Source organism: Bos grunniens, chromosome 24 (assembly GCF_055505025.1).
Source record: "Bos grunniens cultivar Pamir isolate PY7600 chromosome 24, Bosgru_T2T1.0, whole genome shotgun sequence".
Lineage (NCBI taxonomy): Eukaryota > Metazoa > Chordata > Mammalia > Artiodactyla > Bovidae > Bos > Bos grunniens.
In genome coordinates, this window is record NC_141188.1 from 2,323,643 (window position 1) to 2,343,008 (window position 19,366).

General features: G+C 56.9%; 1 long non-coding RNA gene across 1 annotated transcript; it reads right to left on the reverse strand.

Moving 5' to 3' along the window:
- Positions 1 to 13,738: 13,738 nt before the first annotated feature.
- Positions 13,739 to 17,921, reverse strand: LOC147345824 (uncharacterized). Its single transcript, XR_015153362.1, has 2 exons — positions 17,582 to 17,921; positions 13,739 to 14,935 (listed from the first exon to the last, which is right to left on the reverse strand). It is a non-coding gene; the product is annotated as an uncharacterized LOC147345824 (long non-coding RNA).
- Positions 17,922 to 19,366: the final 1,445 nt, after the last annotated feature.

Consider the following 19,366-nt stretch of genomic DNA (forward strand, 5'->3'; position numbering starts at 1 on the left):
GGGCACCGATTTTGGCAGCCTGAGGCCAGGGCAGAGGCACCACTTCTTCGAGGACCAACTTGAGGCAAAGAAGGGGTGTCAAGGTCCCCACGAAGGTGTATCGGGGTCTGTGGGCGGGACAGGCAGGTGAGTCTGGAGCTGGGAGCAGTGGGTCCTATCTGAACACAGCTTCTGGGGCCTCAGGTCTGAGTCTGGCCAGGGGTCTGCAGGCCTCACTGGCCCCCAGTGGCTGGCTTGGGGCCACCATTTGCATGAGCAGCTCTGTGAGATGTGTCTGGTGTCCATCAGCATGTCCCCATCCTCCTGGGCCCAGGGTCCTGGGGGCTAGGCCCCGACCCCCACACCTGGCTGCTCCAAGCCGGCCACCCCGTCACCCACCCCCTTAGTGGGGAACTGAGGCCTGGGGAAGTTGCCCAAGGTCACAGCTAATTAGCGGCTGAGTGCGCCTGCGGTGTTCCATTACGACACCTGCCTCCCACACGGACAGTAATTGGACAGCTCGCCGGAGGCCCCGCCGGTACCGCTCAGATGTGCCTCCCACCTCCCTTGTTCCCCGCCAGGTGCGGGCTCCCTGGCATTTCTGGGCCCTGGTTACACATCTGAGGGCTGCGTCCCATCCCGGGCTGGTTCCCACCTGCCCACCCTGGTCTTGAGGGGCCCGAGCCCCTCAGTGCTCCCTTTCAGAGGCGACAGGGTAGGGGCTCCTCGCTTCTCCTGGCAGAGGTACCTGAGGGGGCATGAATGCAGGCAAGCAGGCAGGGTCTCATGCTCTGGGGGCGGCCAGGCCTGCCGGAACCACGGACTCGAGGGAAGCCACCCAGCCGGGCCCTGCAGAGGTGCCGGGCAGGCAGGGCTTCCAAGGCGAGGCAGGCCCCACCCAGGCTCACTCCACCCCAGACCTCTCAGAGGGTGTCTGCGGGGCAGGGGGCAGCCTCCTGGAGCCCAGCTGCCAGGCTAACCCCACCATGCCAGCGGGGCCCACAGAGCTGCCTTTGTGTGGCTGCGGGGCGGGGCCTCGGGGGCTGCTGGTGGCTTGCCTGGAGCTGACCTCGTGCCCGCCCGGGGGGCACAGGGATGAGGGAGGGCCCTGGGGGTGGGGTGGTCAGCTGCACTGGCTTCTCCTGCTGTACATCCTCCCCGACCAAGGCCGGTTTCTCATGAAATGGTTTGAGATGAGAACCTGGGTCGCTCAACAGATGCCCAGCTCTGTCGTGGGGCCTGAGCCCTCAGTTCGGCCAAGGATGAGGACAGGCAGGTGGGGCCCTGTGGACGTGGGGCACGGGCACCCGCCAGGGGAGGTGTTGCAGGGCTCCCACCCCGGAGCCCAGGGAAGGTGATGGCTGAACGAGGACCTGCCTCGGAGCCTGGCCGCCTGGAGTGGCCCTTGCACTTGTCAGCACGGGTCTGCTCAGGACAGCACCCCAACTGCTTTGGGCAGCAAGCCCGCCCCCAGGCTGTGGCCCCGCCCCCAGGTTGTGACCCCGCCCCAGGCTGTGACGTCATAAAGTCGGACCGTCTTCCTCTGTCCGGACCTTCAGCAAACAAATTTCAAAGTTGCTTTAGTCCAGGGCCTTTAACAAGTGAGTGTGGAGATAGGCTTTAGTCCTGATTCACCAGGATGGAATGGACACGGGTATCACATAGGAGGCGGGAAGGGTGAAGCCGGTTCCGGGGGTGCTTGTCCGTCAAAGGCAGAAGGATGCCAGAGTCCCATGGGGTCCTGGCTGTGACCTCCCGAAGAGGGGGTCCAGTCGGGTTCAGTGGGTGTGCAGTGGGGGCAGGGTGCTGTGGGGTGCAGTGGATGCATTGGAGGTGCAGTGGGTATAGTGGGGTCCAGTGGGGTGCATCGGGGTGCAGGGTGTAGTGGGTACTGGGGTATTGGGGTACAATGGGGGTCAGTGAGGTATCTGGGGCGTCCCCATGGTGCTTCTCTGTCCCTCCGTGGCTGGCTCGCAGATGCTCTGCCTCACTGCAAACACGGTTGGAAGTGGGTCTCATTTCCACCCTGAGCAGGTGACTGAGCCCCCTTCCAACTCCTTCCTGAGCCAGGCCACAAACCCGGGAAGCAGCCAGAGGAGCCCCTGGTGGGGGTCAGGGGTCATGGGCACCTCAGAGAGACTGGGACATCACAGACAAGACAGGTTCTGTTCACTGTTCTTTAGGGTTTGTCTTCTATTTTCATATTTTCTCTCTGATCTTTTCATCTCCTCTGTTCATGGCGGGTTTGTTTTGCTGACTTTTCCATCTTTTCATCAGCCTAGTTTCCTATTTTCAGCTTCTCTGGGTTCTAATCCTGTGACAGTTTTATTTTCCTTTTGCATGTCTTTCCTAAATTCTGCTACTTAATTTTTCCTTTTCTTCAGTGTCTCAGCAGTTCTCCACGAGCTCTTGTATCCACTTGGCTTTACCTGGACTTCTGCCCGCCGGCAACAGAGATTAGTCCTGCAGGGGAATCACTGTGCAGGCTCCTCCCTGCTCACCTCACCGATGGGCCCCCGCACGGGTTTCCTTGTCAGCCCCACATCCCTGTTCCCTGGCATTAAATACGGTCAGGGATGGTCCCTTAGCCAGCCCATAGCCCTGATCCCATTTTCCATCCCAGGATCATGAGCTTTGATGTCAGTGCATCTACCTACATGCAGAATTCAGCATCCTGCATTCTCTGCCTGAGCAATCCAGGTCTCTTCTGAGCCTGTTTGCAATCCTGGTACAATCTCTGAATGGTGGTGTCTCCCCATGCGGAAGGTTTAAGATTCCCAGTGCCTGCAGTTTGGTCAAACACAGTGTTTGTATTTTGTCCTTGTTTTCCTTGTTTCCAAGTGATTTCAGTGAGGACAAACAACTGCAAACAGCTGAGACCTACTCTCTGTTTTAAGCTGAAAGTCAGTACCTAACGTTTTTTCAGCAGTTACCAATTTATGTCTAATTCAGTCTATGACATGAATTCCATGGTTGTCAATAGAATTTGCATGGTCTGTACAAAATGCTCAAATGAGAGAAACCTGTTTGGGCAGAAGAGTGGACACTAGGGACTCTGATGTGACCAGTGCACGGGGCAGTGTGCACACCCCAGTACCCCTCCATCAGGGACTCTGAGTCCGTGGTATTTCTGCATCGTCTCCCTGAGCTGCTGTTTGGGTCAAGTTCCACTTCCCGTGGTGGTGACTGACCCAATAAACGCGCCCTCTCTGCTCAGTTCTTCACCCTTTCCGTGCTCTGCGGGGTGGTCTCCCAAATCCACTTTGGTTCGAACTTGGTCTCACGGTCCAGTCTGCAGGGTCCAGATCACGGGCCTCTTGTGGGTTTGTTCCTTTTGAGGTGGACAGATCCCCGCCAGGTACAGGGGATGAGCTTGGTGTTGACCTGTTTGGTGGCCTCAGGTGATATGAGCAGTTGTTCAGAACCTGAATTCCAGGCCCCGTGGCCCCGTGACATTGAACGCACAGGAGGTGAAAAGGAGGACATGGTGGCCGCGAGAGTCAGCGGCCAGGTGGACTGGGGCCCTGCTCTGAGGTCTCCAAAATAAGAAGGATGTGTGCAGCTCCGCCTGGAGATGTCTGGGGAGCTGTCTGGAAGAGAGTGCGGCTCGGCCACTTGGGGAACCTCCAGAGAACAGCCTGGTCCATGGGGTCAGAAAGCCGGGCTCTGAGGAGTGAAAGCAACCAGCTTGTACCAGCCCCGTGGGGCCCGCGGGAGAAGCCTGGAGAGGAAGCCCAGGGAAGCATGGGGCACGGGCACTGGCGCCCATCTTGCTCGCGCCTTGACCACGGTCCAGTGCCCGCCAGCCTGCCCTCAGCTGTCAGCAGGCGGGTGTGGCTGTGCCAGGCCTCCCTGCTGCCCCGAGGAAGGCTTCTAGGGGCAGAGGAGAGACAGGAACGAGGTGGCGACAGCAGTAGCCTGTGGGACGGTTCTCTCTCATTGCCTGGCCTGACGCTCCAGAGCAGCGCCTCTAACCCTCGCTCCACGGCCCTTGGGCTGATGACTCTGCAGTGTGATCCGTGCCCTCGAGCGTGCTGGGCGGCACCCTGACCTGCACCCTCTAGACATTGGTCTGCAGAGGTGCCTGTGTCCGAGGGGTTGAGGGCCATGGGGCAGGGTGTGGTCAGGCCTCCCAGAGCGTGGGCTGGGGACGGAGCAGGCAGTGCAGCCCACGCCTACCCGTTTTCCTGGACTCCTCTTCACTCTCCCACTGTCCTCAGCTCAGGACGGGACTCGGGCAATTAGAGGCCGGGTCCCATGTGAGATTTCTTGTCCTCAGCTCTCAGAAGTTCTGCTCCGAATCTGAGAGATGACTGAGGAGGGGCCAGAAGCAGCCTTCCCATCAGGCCTGGAGGAGAACAGCCGCTCCTGCTGCTTGGCGTGTTTGCCTCGGAGCCTTGGACACGCTTCTGGAGGGCCTGGCCTCCTCCCAAGTGCTGCGTCCTTTCCGGGCGGGAGCCAGGCGGGAGCGGGGCCTCCCAAGGGTCTCCCTCCAGCTTCTAAACTGAAGCCCAGGCAGCCTGCGGTCGAGCGCGGGGCGGGCAGGTTGGCGCGCAGACAGAGGGGCCCTGTCGCAGGAGAACAATGCGTTCAAGATGTCGCTGAAAGACGGTGTTTGCAGAGGTTGCTACAGGACACACAGCGCGGAGAATCCAAAATAGAGCGTCTAGACAAACTCCTACTGTCTGACCTTTCCCGTGTTTCCTCATCTGCCCGTCCTGCCAAGCGAATGGGTGACTAAGCAGTGGTTCCGCGGACGCCCTGTCACCGGCCTGACGAGGCCCAGGTCACTGTCATAAATTTCAGTCTGGCTGCCTGGCGATGGGGCTCCTCCAGCGGCGGGGCTGCTGTGCGGTTTCCGAGCTGCCATGTGTGTCTGGATCGTCATGAACTAATTTCAAGCCTGCCGCATCCAAAAGCCACAGGGTGGCCGAAAGCCAGAGCTCGCCTCCCGCCAGCAGGACCCCTGAGTGTACCTGAGACGTGAAGAGAGAGGCGGGCAGGCCAGGGAGATGGAGAGAAGGTCGGTGGCCGCCAGGCCTGTCCTGGGTTGGGGAGGGGCTGCTGGGGCGCGGGGTCTGGCCTCTGCACACCAGCCTGGAATGCTCTTTCCCTCCCAGGCCCTGCTGTCAGCTGCCCTGGGCCTCCGAGAGCAGCTGCGTCCTGAGCTCCAAGGCCAGAGGAGAATCAGCTCCACAGGCAAATGCTTGCCTTGGCGGAACTGGAGCCTGACTGATGCTTCCTGAACCCGAGGCTTCGAGGGTCAGGGCTTTTCGGACTGGAGCTGGTGGGCATTCACTCCAGGATTCCCTGTGGCTGGGGACGTGGACCACAGAGGACGAAGTTTCGGGAAAACAGCCACAAGCCTCCCATGGACACATAGCCTGGCCACCCCTTGGACCGTCTGGCCATTCAGGTGGACGCACGTGCCCTGCAGACACTCCGGTGCTTCCACTGGGACGGGCCTCTGGCTTTAAAAGTGGAAGCTGAAGAAAGACTGGCCTTGTTTTGCTGGAAAAGGTGCCACTTCGCTAGAACAAAGCTGGCATGTGAAGCGTGCGTGGGGCAGCCTCATCCTGGCAGTGGCACTGACTGGCCAGACGCTGTGGACCGTCCAGAAGGAAAGAGACACTTGACACAGACGGCGTCACGTGTGCGGAGGGCGGGGGCAGTACTCCTGAGCCTTCCTGTCCTGTGCCTCAGCTCCAGGGCAGGTGTGATCTCAGCTGCGGGCATGTCCTGAACACGTGTGATCTTTACATTGATTTTCTACAGATGCAGGAAAGGGAAATTTCATGGCATCTCGGAGCAAAGTAAGCTTCATGAGCGCCATGGTAGGAGCCCATTAAGTTTGACCCTGACAACAGAGAAGTGGGAACAACCCTGAATTTCTCACAGGCTGTTGGGGTGAGGCCTGGAGGCCCTGCGGGAGGGGAATGGGAGCCTGGTGATGGGTCACCCGTAGGGGCGGTCAAAGACCTTGGTGGGGGCCCACCTGCCTGCCTGCTCTCCCATGGCTCAGGAAAATCAGAGCCACAGGGGCAGTGCTGGCCCTTGGAGCCTGGCTGAGGGGCTCTGGTCAGAGCTGCTGGGGGGCTCCTGTCACCAGCAGACCAGAGGCCCAGCGACCCCTGCAGTCCCGTTACCACACTGCCCTTAAGTCAGCTTCTCCACATGCCTTTCCCAGCCTACTTGGAGGACTGCCCAACTCTGGACACTACGCTCAATATGCTCCCAGCTCTGTTCCCTCAGGAGATGGACTTAACCGGCTCGCCAAGGTCACACCTCAGTTTCTGGGACAACAGTCCCACCGTGGCTTTAAAAATGACTATGTAACTTCCTGTTTCCCAAATGCATCCTGAAGCTACAGTTGTCAAAACAGAGTGATCCTGGCACAAAGCCAGCCATGACGACCCGAGGATAGAACTGAGAGCCCAGAAATAAACCCTCACGTGTGAGGTCATATGATTCTCAACAAGGAAGCTGAGGCCATTCCATGGGGAGGACAGTCTTTTCAACAAATGGTGCTGGGAAAACTGGACATCCACATGGAAAAGAACAAAGTCGAATCCCTACCTCACACCATATACAGAAATTAACACAAAACATTCAGACCTAAAATCACAAAAATCTTGGAAGAAAACAAGATAAAAACTTTATGACATTGGGTTTGGCTGTAATTTCTTGAATATGACACCAAAGGCACAGGCAACAAAGCAAAAAGGACAAATTGAACTTCAAGAAAATTTGTTTAAAAGTGCATCAAAAGAATATTAACAGAATAAAAAGACAATCCACTGAATGGGAGAAAATATTTGAAAATCATACATCTGAAAAAGGATTAGTATCCAGGACATAGAGACAACTCCTAAAACTCACCAACAAAAAACAAGCAACTGGATTCAAAAGGGGTAAAGGACCTGAATAGACTCTTTTCCAAAGAAGTCATACAGCTGGCAATAAGCACATGAAAAGGTGCTCAGCATCTCTCGTCAGGATGAGACACTACTTCACACCCATTAGAATGGCTATTATCCTAGAGCCAGAAACCAGTGCTGGCAGGGGTGTGGAGAGAGGGAACCTGTGTGCTGTTGGCAGAAATCTAAAGGAAGTCTAAAATGGTGTGGCTGCTGTGCAGACAGAACGGCAGTTCCTCAAAAAATTAATGTAGAATTTCCATATGACCCAGAAATCCCACTTCTGGGTTATACTCAGAAGAATCGAAAGCAGGGTCTTGAGCACATATTGTACACCCGTGTTCATAGCAGCATTACTCACAACAGCGTTACTCACTCATGGAAGCAAAGCAGGTGTCCGTCGACAGTTGAATGGATAAACAAAATATGGTAACAGACACAGCTGGAATATTATTCAACCTAAAAGGAGGACGAAAGGGACTTTCCTGGTGGACCAGGTGCTAAGACTCCATGTTCCCAATGCAGAGCCTGAGTTCAATCCCTGGTCAGGGAACTAGATCCCAGGTGCTGCGACTAAAAGTTCTTACACCGAAACTAAAGACCAGCACAGTCAAATGAACAAATAAAAATAAATATTAGAAAAAGGAGGAGGAAATTCTGACTCAGGCCATAGCATGGGTGAACGTGGGGGACACTGTGCTCTGTGAAGTAGGCCAGCCACCAAAGCACAAATACTGCATGATTCCACCGGTACGAGGCACTGAGAGCCGGCCGGTCTGCAGACAGAAAGTATTTCTGTCTGACACGGGGCTGGTGGTGGGATGGGAGTGAGTGAGTGGTGGGCGCAGAGTTCCAGGTTTATGAGATGAAAAGAGTCGTGGGGACAAAAGGTGGTGCTGGCTGCACAGAAGGTACTTAATTCCACCGAACTGTGCTCCTAAAATGGAGGTGGTGGTAAATTTTATGTGTCTTTTAAAACAAATTTTTAGATGAGGGGAAATAACCTGTGTTAAAAAAGCAGTTGCTCTTGACTTTTTTGTTGTTGTTGACATATTTAGTCTTCAGTTCAGTTGCTCAGTTGTGTCTGACTCTTTGCGACCCCATGAATCGCAGCACGCCAGGCCTCCCTGTCCATCACCAACTCCCAGAGTTCACTCAAACTTAGATCCATCGAGTCGGTGATGCCATCCAGCCATCTCATCCTCTGTCGTCCCCTTTTCCTCCTGCCCCCAATCCCTCCCAGAATCATGAGAAGACATAAATGTAACATTTTGCAAGTTTTCGCAGGTGTCGAAATTTCATAGTTCTGCTTGCCTTTTCGGTAATATCATTGTATGTGTTAGGAGTTATTTGAAAGAAACTGACTGTCCAAAATACAGAGCTCCTTCGGAAACTTTGAGACAGGACTTGGACTGCAAAGGGATCATCTTTGGTGCGCTGGTCCTTGCTCTGACCAGGAGGGCTGGGCTAGTAGGGGGCTGGGGCTGGGGGACCCCCCAGAGCTGGGACTCCCAGGCTCTCGGCTCCGTCCATCTGGTTTGTGTACAAAGCTGTTTCTGCGGAGGATCTGGAACTGTGGCCGGGGAATGCTTTGTAAAAGTGGACAGGAAGTTCTCCAACTAAAGCTTCTTGGTTCCAAACTTCCCTTCTTGCCCCTTCTTGGGCTGCACCCATGGCCACTTGGGTGCCCCCCTGAAGCAGGTGGGAGGGTTCAGCTCTCAACCCCATGCCTGACCTCTTCAGCAGAGCCCACTCCAAGAGCTCAGACCAGCATTGTAACTCCCCGGCCTTATTCACACGAATGTGTGAATGACTAATGGCTTTTTAATAGTCCACACAATTTACATTTTTAGAATAGAATTGTATTTACCCAAATAGGTCTCTAATTGGCTGCATTCCTGGGGCCTTACTCGGAAACTTCTTGGGGCAGGCCTTGGAAGAGGGATGGAGTCAGCCTCCATCCGCCCTTGCGGTAGCCTAGCTCTGACCTTCACCTGCCCCCTGCACACCCGAGAGAAGGTGGCAGGAACTGCAGAGGGCTCTTGAGGGCTGTTGGAGCAGGGAGTTTAGCACCAAGCATGACGCAGCTCAGGGAGCAGCCATCTGGGGAGCTGAGGCCTTGGAGCCAGGGCCTCGCTCATCCCAACGCCCCCCCACCCCAGGGCCTCCCTCCCAGAAACCCCCACCTGAAAGCGTGTCCCCCGGGTGCGGGGTCTGTCCTGTGCCCTCTGCTGCAGACATGCGACTGTCCTACATCCACATGCTGACCCCTCTCGTGTCCCAGCCCACCAGTTGGCACATGTCCATCCCAAGCTGGAGGGGCCCTCCACCCCTTTCTGCCAGTTCCTCAGTTTTCTACCTGGTCCTCCCATCCCAGGCCCTTGGCTCCAGTCCACCCCAGCTGTGGCAACGTGTGAGCGTCCGTCTTTCCCTTTCGGCCCGTGTGCCTTGAGCCCTGCCGTGCCGGCAGCGTCCTCGTCCACGTCCGTGAGCGGAGTGACTGCAGCCCCTGCGCCCAGCCTGCTCCTCCCCTGGCGAGCTCCTCCCTGGTGGCCCACAGCTAAGTCTTGGAAGCTAAATCACTTTAACAGTTTCCAGCAGAAAGAGATTAAAGACAGTCACCAGACGGTCTCCAGGGCGACTCTGCCAAGTTCCAGAGCTGAGCAGCCGGGACCCTCACCCAGAGCTGTAACCCCCCAGACACTATGAGCAGACATTGGCAGCCTTGCCAGACCCGGGAAGTGCCCCACACTCCTGCCCCCAGACTGCTCTCCCAGCCTCCAGAGACTGACTCCAACGTGATCCAGGTGTACACGGGCCGGGGAAGAGGCTGTTCCCCAGGCGGCATTCCCACCCCACTCTTGCCTGTCTTCACACACCTGCTTTTCAGCCATGGAGAGTCTCATGAGTTTTAGAAGTCAGATGCTTGACCACTTGGTGCTCACATCACGTGGGGGAATGCTTCCCCCATGGAAAACTCCTCAACATCCTTCAAAGCCCCATCCTACAAGACTGGGCCTCACTGCCCCCGGAGTGAGCTCTCAGGCCAGCAGGGGAGCATGTGACCAGATGTGTGGACCAGTGCCCTCAGCCCCTGGCCTCCTGGTGGTCCTGCAGATGTTGGAGTTGGCCAGACTTGGGATGTGGATGGGGTGGGCAGGAGGGGTTCCGCCCAGGCTGGGTGCAGGGGTGCTAACCTCTCTGCCACAGGCTGGCCTGAGAGCCCTTGGCAGTCACTTTCCCTGGACGTTCTGGGCCCCGCCTGCCCCTGCTCTCTGTTGGCCACCTGGCAGTCCTGGGAGGACCTGCTCTGGGCAATCACGTGGGCGGGCAGGGTGCCCAGTAGTCCATGTGGGGATTCCCATCCTGCCGGCCCTGGGGGCTGGGCCCCTCGGTGACCCGACCCCCTCCCTGGCATCCAGGCCTGACGACGCACCAGGACGTGCTGGTGGGTACATGGCTGCCAAGAGCGGCCGCCAGCTGGAGGTGTCGCTGGCGCCTGCGTCCCCCAGGCCGGCTCCGGCTCACCAAATACCTGGGCTTAGAGCGATCGCCTTTCTTCCCTCCCGGCAGCAGCCGGCCCCGGGGGCAGCTCTGTTTGGGCGGCTGTCTCCCTGAGTTGTTGAGCACAGATGGGGGAGAAGGCAGAATTGCAAGCTTGGGTTTTTCACCCTCTTCTCATTTCAGTTTATGTGAGCGAATGACTTGCAGCTGCTTCAAAGGGATTCCACCCCCCGTCACTTTATTCGCCGTCCGGGCTGGTGGGGGAGCAGGCCGGCCAGCACAGCTGGAGCAAATTAAAACCCACCTATTCAGGCTTGGCATCTGTGAGCCACGCACACCCACCCTACACACAGACTCACACAGCACAGCCAAAAGAGTCTTTTCATGGCAAACCACAGCCGCGTGTGAAAGGCCTCCCAGTTTAGGCCCGATCCTCAGATCAGCCCCGAACAAGGAGCTCTCTGTTCCTGGGACCTCCCTCCCTCCCTCCCTCACCCGACGTGCACCCCGCGTGCTCCTCCCCACCTGCCAGGGCCAGCCCCAGTCTGTCGTAGGCATGTGCTTTTCCACTCCCGCTCATTTGAAACCTTTCCCCTGGATTGTTCCACGTGGAGGAAGCTCCCCACTGGAGCCTCAGCCAAGAGCTCCCCACAGACCCGCCCTGGACGTGCTGAGGAGACCAGAAGTTCAGGGCGGCTTCCCTTGGCAGGTCTCACCCGCCGAAGAGGAGCAGGATGAGACAGTGGAGACGCTCAAGTAAACCTTTCAGTGTCAATGTGACGAAGTGCCCAAGGCAGGTTGACTGGGATTTGTTCTCCTGGATCTGAGCAGGACTTTCCTTTTTTTAAAGCTTTTTGCATTTATCATCATCTCTCAGCCAGCACTGAGGTGCCTGGAATGCGTAAGAGAGTATTTTTCCAAACTGAAAATCTGAAGTAGAAGCACCAATAAAAACAATAAATCCAGATCCCAGATTTATGAACATGTTTTTTCACCTTCTCCCCCTGCCTCCCTCTCTGTCTCTCGCTTTTCTTTCTTCCAGTTGACTTGGGATGACTGAAAATGAGCGGAAGCCTGGCGGGCTGGGTACCCGCGTGCGGTGCCCCTTTGTCTAGCCCCTGCCCCGCCCCCAGGCAGCCTCAGGAGACGAGACCCCTCGGGCTTGCTGTGGGTGGTAGGCAGGGCTGGGCGGGGGTCCGCCCTCTCCCTGTGAACAGCTGTTTCGGCAGCGCTGAGGGAGGTCACTTTGGGAGTGAACTCAGACACTGCAGACTGCAGGGGAAGGTTCAGAACTCGGCTCCTCACTCTGTTTTTGCACCTTTGCACACAGCGCCTTCCAAAGGCCTGCTTGGCTGTGGCAACTGCTCTGTGGCCCCTTGGATTCTTCCAGAAGGCGTCCCCGTCTCAGCCTCTGAGCCCCGTGACCAGAGGGAGGCTCTGGCCTTCATGGTCAGCACGGAGCCCGTGGCCCCCGCGGCCCACCTCGGCCCCCGTGGGCCTGTGCCCCTGGACGGGGGCCCAGGAGCCGGAGGCCCTGAGTCACGGTTCCCACCCTCGCACCCAGGCCTCTGGGCCCCGCGGCGGCAGTAGGCTGGGCATGCTTTGGGGCCCACGTGACATTTGCACCCCCCAACCCTGAGGCTCTTCTCTCACTGGTAGGGGTTGTTTGTTTGGGGGTGAAGAATTCCCCACAGTGGCCGTTTGCTTCATTTAAAAGTACTTCTTTAGCTTAACAGACATCGAGGACTCCATTTCACGTATTTTGCACAAGCCATCTGTAGGGTGGACCCACCTCCTCCCGCCGTGAGAAGCCAGAGCAGAACTATGCTGCCGGAGGTGCCGAGCCTCCGAGTTAAACAGAGCATCGCGTTTGCTTTAATATTATTTTAAGTGAAGGCAATTAGGTCTGCAATTTAGTTTAATCTTTCGCCTGATCCTATTTTTCAGATCCTAACCATTTAGGGGTTAAAACATTCATCGTTCTTTTTCCTTCCACGTGGTGGGGACTGCTTAGTACGGGTGGCTGGAGATTGCCCAGCAGGGGGGTCTGTATGGAGAAGCAGGCACAGGCCCCTCTTGAGGCAGGGATGCTGGGCAGGTGTTAAAGGGCAGGCCTGGAAGTCCGGAACCCCGCTCGAGGGCACCTTGTTCCCCCGGCCTCAAGGTCAGCGAGGGCTCAGGGAGAGTGGGTCACTCTGTGGAGCCTGTGCCTGGGGGAAGGACTGGGTGCTGGTGTTGGGGTGTCTATGTGCACCCCTGTGTTTTGTTCATTTCTCTTCCTCATACACACAGTAAGGTCCCCTTGCTTTAGACTATTCTTTAAAAACCAGTGCCTTGGTTTCTTTACTTTTTAAAGTGACCCATTCTTTTACATTTAGATACATTTTTATACTTAGAGCGACAGTGGCCCCAGCAAAACAGTACAATGGTCACTCCCCTCACTCTCACTCACTAAAAACCCGTTTCATTTCTTTCAACTTCCTTTTCATTTTACCTCCAATTTAAAAAAAAATGTCAATTTTTTGTCAATTCACTGTCAATTTAAGATTTTTAAGATTTAAGATTTAATTTTTAAGATTTCAGCAATCTGTTGATGTCCTGTTTTGAACCCTCAATTCCCCACACTGCGAGTAGGTGACTCATCTTGGGTGTGGCCTTGTTACATCCACGTGGATGCCACAGGGGACAGCTGGCTGGGGACACCTGGATGGGGACACCTGAACGGGGACACCTGGACGGGGACACTTGGCCGGGGACACCTGGACGGGGACACCTGGATGGGGACACCTGAATGGGGACTCCTGGATGGGGACACCTGGACGGGGACACCTGGAGGGGACACCTGGACGGGGACACGTGGCCGGGGACACCTGGAGGGGACACCTGGACGGGGACACCTGGACGGGGACACCTGGATGGGGACACCTGGAGGGGACACCTGGATGGGGACACCTGGGTGGGGACACCTGGAGGGGACACCTGGAGGGGACACCTGGATGGGGACACCTGGAGGGGACACCTGGATGGGGACACCTGGGTGGGGACACCTGGAGGGGACACCTGGCCGGGGACACCTGGATGGGGACACCTGGAGGGGACACCTGGACAGGGACACGTGGCCGGGGACACCTGGATGGGGACACCTGGAGGGGGACACCTGGACGGGGACACCTGGACGGGGACTCCTGGATGGGGACACCTGGACAGGCAGCATGGTTGTCACCCCCTGGCATTGCCATCCTCCTCTTCTGGACAAGAGACATTCTTTGACTTTTTAAGACTTACTTTTAAACTGAACAAGTTTACATAATACAAATAAACACACTTGGAGTCTGAAACAAATCTCAGTCATCACATTGTTTCATCCATCTGTACTTGAGTTCCTGCCTCTTAGAGACGTGGGCTTTTTTGCAACATCACCCAACATCACTTTCATACCCAACCGAGATAACCGTCACCCTCAACATCCCACTTCCTCCAGTTTTCTCAAGACATCTTTTGTAGCAGTCACTGGGCATGTGGGTAACCCTCCAGCGTCCCCTGGCATCAGGTGCTGCTGAGTGGGTGGGAAGGGCAGTGGCCTTGGCAGCAGCGGCCGAAGCAACCGTTTCAGACCACAAAGGAGGCCCAAGTGCTTAGGACAGTGAAACCACAGGGGGTGGGCCTGGGCCCCCAGACAGTGAGACCCACCAGACTTTTTTGCTGGTTCCAGGTTTTCCTGGGGGATGTCCAACTGAGCACTCTGCTGTCACATGTGAACATGGCCACTGGAAATCCGTCACCCAGGACATCCTCTCCCGTGGTCCGCGGAGCCCTCGGCCTCCTGCCGCTGCTGGGTGCCTGGTTCCTGGCCCCAGGCTTCCTCTTCCATGGTTCATGCTCTCAGGTGGCTGGACCGCATTCTCTAGGAGCTTCCACACACATCTGAAAGTAGCTTTTCCTTTGTGCTTGGTTGATAAAGCACTTCCTAAAAAGGTAGGAGATGATTTTCCTAGAGAAACAGTCAAGCATTGCTCACCAGCTCCTGGGTTCCGTGTTGCTATTTAGGGCTGCCGTGTCATTCTGCAACAACTGTGACTCCTCCCCTCCAAAATCTGCACAGAACGTGTGATGTTCACATGAGCTGTGGCTTCCAGAAGCTGTTGTAAAGACTGGTGGATGGCAGGTGCTCTTTCTAACCTCCAGCATCTGGTGTGAAGATCTTGCCTGGCGCCCGCCACCCTAACTCTAACCCCTTCTCCGAGGTCCCTGCCGAGGGCTGGGGCTGCTCTGTCTTTGGTGAGTCTAGTTCTGGTCTGGTCGAGCCCAGTCCCCTTGTCTCATTGACCTGGCCCAGAGCCCTCCCAGGTGTCCCACCAAAAGAGTCGGCAGTGGTTCCTGGACAGCTACCCAGGAGTCATGAGATGAAAAGCTGGAAGTCACATCATCAAGTTGCCGAACGGGGCTCAAAGCTGCCCCCTGCCTGTTCACATCTGTTCACCCACGGCTTCAAATACAAGGACGTTGTAGATATTCCTCCTCCAACATGTGTGCACCTACACAGAAGACACAAATGCTGTTTGCCTCAGCAGACTCGGAGTGATTACCTCCTTCCCCAAGGAATTCAGGGTTGCAGGGATTCCTGGGGCAGAAATATGGTAAGCTTCTTATCCAGCCTGTTGCTGCCATTTGGTCAAAACACACCTGAAGATACACCACAAGGTTCACAGCAAATTCCACAAACAGAGCACGTGGGGATGGTGTGGCCCTGTGAGCTGGGTGCATCCCCCATGCAGGCGTGGGGCAGAGTCGGGGGACATGAGGAAACCCAGTTAGAAGCCTTGACTCTGCAGGGCTTCTAGGTCCCTAATCACGTGCTTTCTGTCATTCTGTTTGGGTTGATTAACTTTGGAGTTGGATTGGACCTTGGAGATGTGTTGGCTTGAATCTTGGTTTGTTAATTACTGAAGAAGTATTCATTTGGGATTATTTGGAGAAGGGCACAATTTGATTTTACAGATTTAGAACGCTTCTCAGGGCTGTACTGAAAAAAGTTATCAGCATAACAAGAAACTGTAAATTAAAATCTCATCCTTTAACTTGGCTTTGTGTGCACTTTCTAATATTTACTGGGACCCTTTGATCAGCTTGATCTGTTAGCCTGTGGAAGCACAGCTGTATCTGGTACCAGGTTTTAAGCAATGTTTATGCACCATATATGGCAGCAACTGGAGTCTGCACAGAAAAGAAATCTCTCAGATGGGTTATTTCTTAAGACCTGGTTTTGGATGTGTGAGTGAAACGGGAGGTCATGAGGCCGTGTGATGGGGAAGAATGTGAAATGCCAACCCATAGCAACAAGTCTGACCCCCTGCAGAGAAAGAATAATTGAGCAGTTGAAGAAGCAGTGCTTCCTGAGCTCCAGGGCACCCAGGCCTCCAAGTTTGACCTGTGTTACTCCTCGCTACAGCATCAGGGCTGGACGCTGCTGCCGCCCCACTGCCCAGATGATACGAAGACTCTACAAACATGGGCACCTGCGTCCCTATGGACCTGTGCCCATCCCGTGGGGTATGCGTTGGGGGCTCAGTTCAAGGGCACAGAGCTCTGTATGCTCAGCTACAGGGGGCGCTACTCGATGTGGGTGGGCTCCACAGTGGCCCCACTTTATTCTGCTTTCACCCTAACCTTCATTTTCTCTCTGGTTTTAAATGGAACATGATCTGTTGGAGACAACTTGCAAAATGTAGTTTAAAAAATTTTTTTCAGGGCTGTCCATAACAGCCTGCAAAGGTTCTGCTGTGCTTTGTCTATGTGCGGTCGGCCCCGAAACTGCCCTTTTGCTTTGGATGTTAAGTGAAGTTGGGGGCGCCCCTGTGGGCAGAGCCTGGTCATCTGTTTGGCTGCCCTCGAGGGGCTGTCACCTCCCTGCAGGCTCCTGGCAGGCCTGGCTCAACCCCAGAGAGGCACGGCCCGCAGGGGTTCCCAGCCCATCCAGGACTCACGAGAGAACCCTTGGGGCTTCCACGGGGACTCGGGGAGGCTGTGGTCTGCGGTGCGGGATTCTTTGAGGAGGTTTAAGGTGGCCGCCTCATTCCCCACGTCTTGTCCTAATGGTCATTGTCCTGCCATGCTCCGTACTGTGTCCGGCACCTCGTCCAGCCCAGCGTGCATCCCCTTCTCCTTGGTGCCAACCTGTGGGGTCCAGTGGGGACCACACGTGCTGTGTCCTCACCGCCCCCCACCCCCACCAGAGCAGCGTGTCCTCCAAGGAACGTCACCAAACCGTTCGAGGCTGAATGGCCACCGTCCAGATGGAGGTCAGAGGCTGGAACCTGAGGACCGGGAGCAGGATCCGACCACGGGGGCCGCGCTCAGCCCTCGGGAGGGAGAGGAGGGTGGCAGTAGCTTTGCTTCACTTTTCTGTAAAGCCAAGTTTGCCTCCCGAGCAGCTGTGTAATGTGCCTCGTTCTGTGCTGCCCCTTCCTCACTCTCAGCCCCGGGAGGCCCCCCACCCAGGGGTCCGTGTGCTGACACCAACCCAAGGCCCTGGCTGGCCCAGGAGAAGGTGCAGGCCACCGTGGAGAACAGCCGACGCCGGGGCCTTGGGGCCGGGCTGGACCCGGGCGCAGCCGGACCCCCTCCTGCGGAGGAGCCTCTGGTCTGGGCGCGGCTCTTCCCGAGGCTGGCTCCCCTCCCTGCACTCTGCTGTGTTGGCCTTAGCGGGCGGGTGCCCCGGCTGGGGCGGGGTCGGTGTGAGCAGCCGCCGCCCGCCCGAGGACGGAGGAGCAGCGGCCCTTTCAGCTCCTGGAGGAATCACTTCTTGAAGTCGTATCTGAAAATAGATCCTCAATTTCACAGACAATTAGGAACGTCCTGCTGAGGCCATTAAGCCTTTCAGGGCCCCTGCCCCGAGCTGCAGGCTGCTCTTCAGTCCTCTCCTGGGCTCATCTCAAACGGCAGGTGCTTGGTCCCTGGCGGGGTGCACCGGGCTGCCCTCTGGGTCCCGGGGACAGTGGCCCAACAGAGCCCATGTTGTGGTGGCAGGAACCGAACCCACCTCTCTAGGCCCCTGCCCCACTCTTCTCAAGCCGGCATGGGCAGACCCCACCTTCTCAGCGTTAGCCGGGTGTGGGATCTGCCCTGTGCCCAGGGAACAGTGGCGGTTCCTGGAGTCACTGGCCCACGCCCAGGGGTCTCACCTGTCTCTGGAGGCCACGCTCAGCTCCCCTGCAGATGCAGCTCTGGGCCGTCCTTCTAGAGCTGTGTGACACCCTTATCATGGTCAACTGCTAGCTGTCACCACCACGGGCCCCCAGACCCCCAAGAAGGATCCTTCTGGCCCCCTCTTTCCAAGCCCTGCAGGGAGTGGCCAGTCTCCCCATGTGCTGGTCACAGAGCCTCTCCCAGAGACACGCTGTCTTTTTGCAGCAAAAAAGAAGGGATAGAGAAGAAAGGAAGGAGGGAGGGGAAGGGAGAGAGAGGGAGGGAGGAGGAGGGGAAGAAGTCACCCTCTCCCAGTGCAGGCTCCCCGTGGAAGCCTCGTGACCCCACCTCACGGAAGCTTCAAACAGCTGTTGACTCAAGAGCTGGGAATAAATCAAGAAACGTCTCGTCTCAATGTTTGCAGGACTCCCAGCGTCCTGAAATGTGCTTTCCACCTGCTGCTTGGCATTTAGGGAGATAAGCAGGGTGCAGTTTAAGCATCAGTTCATACTCGGGATGTTGCACAGAGTCTCACCAAGGGCTGGGGTCAGGCCACTGGGCAGGGACGTTCAAGGGCGGGTCTTAGCCCTGGGACCGCTGGCCAGCCTTCTGAGGTTAGCATCATCCACTAAAGGCCACGAAGGTGAGCATCTTCCTGGCCAGCCCGGGATCTGCAGTTAGACGCGGCCGCGGCCGCACTGGACTGGGTCACAGTGACTGGGTCACTCGTTCCTCACTTGGTTTCTCTAGCGGAGAGAAGCTTCTGCACAAGCACACACAACTGATGAGTGACCCTGGGGCAGGAATGGCCTCTGCCAGCGGTGGGTGGCCGCCGCACTCACAGGGCTGACTTGCTTGGAAGCCGGGGGTGGGGGGAAGCTTTTGAACAAGATTGATTATCACCAGGAGAGTCCTCTGCGTTGATCGGCACATTAGACAATGCTGGAATTTCTAAGGTTCCTCAGAGGCGAAGCCAGCTCTTGGATGGCGTGGTTTCAAGGAGGCTGGCATGTACAATCCTCCAGTGAGGCTCGAAACCCCACCAGCACCTTCCAGCCATTAGCTCCAGTTGGGAATGCAGAAGACCCATCTCAGGGTGCAAATGCGGTGGATGGGCAGTGATTCCTGGGGTGTGGGGCTCAGTGGGGAAGGCCACAGGGATCAGGCAGTGGTATACCCCGTGGAGGAAGGAGGGGGTGGGAGCACGCAGGCCCTGGAGACCCAGCTGTGGAGTCCTCAGCTGCTGGGAGGGTTGACAGGTGGGATGGGGACAGTGCCTGAGGCCGGGGCACTGAAGGGCAGGAGGGACCCGAGGTGGCTTGGGGAGTGAGCTTGACCTGCCACTGTCCGAGGCCTCACCTAACAGTGGGGAGTTACAGGAGCGAGCCTTCCCCCCAGTTAGCACGGAGGATGCAGCCCCTGCAGAGCGGGAGGGGCGGGAGCGGGGCCTCCTGACGCTCCTCATCTCAGGCCACTCCTGACACGGCCCCTTGTGTGACGTGCCTTGTCTCGGGTCCTGACACGGCTCCTCCTGTGACACTCCTCGTCTCGGCTGCTCCTGACACGGCTCCTCATGTACGTTCCCGCCCTTGTCAGTTTACTCATCCACACATTCGCTCAGAGGTCAGTAACGTGGGATCGGCTGTTTAAGCAGACGTCAAGGTTCGGCCTGGGCAGTGCAGGCAGCGGCCGTGAGCGTCTGTGTCCGTGGGGAGGCAGGCCAGGCCGGTCCACCTGGGAGAAGCTGGTTCCCACGGCCGCGCCGGTGCGGGGCTCAGACG